This window comes from Cariama cristata, unplaced genomic scaffold (assembly GCF_000690535.1).
Source record: "Cariama cristata isolate BGI_N322 unplaced genomic scaffold, ASM69053v1 scaffold45753, whole genome shotgun sequence".
NCBI classification, from domain to species: domain Eukaryota; kingdom Metazoa; phylum Chordata; class Aves; order Cariamiformes; family Cariamidae; genus Cariama; species Cariama cristata.
The window spans coordinates 1-1,094 of NW_009608647.1; positions in this window are offsets into that span (position 1 = coordinate 1).

The following is a 1,094-nucleotide window of genomic DNA, read 5'->3' on the forward strand; positions in this document are numbered from 1 at the left end:
CGTGTTTTGAAGAATTAATGTAATGCTAGCTTTGCTGCACTCTAGCTCGTGAACTTCTTCATGAAAAGCAGTGCGTTGTCATTATCTGTAGGTCTTACCAGCGGTTGTGACCTGAAATCCTAGTGAATGAGAATGATTTCAGCTGTGCTTTCTGCCACCATAATGGTGTAGTCTGAGCTGAAATATCTTTTCTGCGAATGTAAAGAAATGTTCTCCAAGTTCTTGGACTAGTCCTGGGTGCTTGGTTTCTAGTGCCCTGTGCAGGGAAGGGGGAGAGAGAGGCAGGCCTCCCTGTTGTTGTCATGCAAGCTTCTGGGATTAGTGAGAACTTGTAGATGTTGGTATCTTCCAGATGCAACTGTTTTTATCTAGTGTGGTGGTCAGAAAAAGCAGCTATGCAGCCGTTGAGGTACCACACAGGAGTTTTTTCGTGAAGGGTTGGCCTCAGTAGAACTGTGACTGAAGCTCTGACAATGGGGAAGAAAATTAGACTGGAAGGAGAACTGGGTTCCTTAGGGAAACCACGGCTGAGCTTTCCACCTGGGTCATCATACCAGGCTTAATTGTTGATTGAGGAAACACAGTTGCTGAAGCTCCCCTGATGCTGTTTAAGTGACCCAAGTGGTTTGGGTGAAGGAAATAATCAAGGAGGAAGGGGGTGATCTGCTTTCCTCATGGGTGTGAAGGGTGGCAAGTGGCTGAATGTTGTTCTGACTCGGGAAGCAGATCTGGTGCCAAGATAAGACTGGCCTGAAAGTTGCCATCTGGCTGGCTTGCTGTGTTTGAGGACAGGAGGAGCTGACAACCCTGGTGGTTGTTCAGTTGTGATGAAAAGTCCTTAGACTTAGGCAGTTGGCAAAAGTCTCCCATATGTTTTTCTTTTTTTTTCCCCCTGTGGCCACTATTTTGTTTGGCTTGTGTGTAAATGCAAATGACAAATTCCAGCCCTGATGAGAGAATGACTGTTTTGTATGGACAGTGGCTGTTGATGTGGATTTTCTCCTTGACAGCTGATATTGGAGCCTGCTCAGTGCCTTTTGCACTGACTCTTCAGTCTTCTGTGGGTGTATTTTAAAGTTAGGTTCACATGGGCA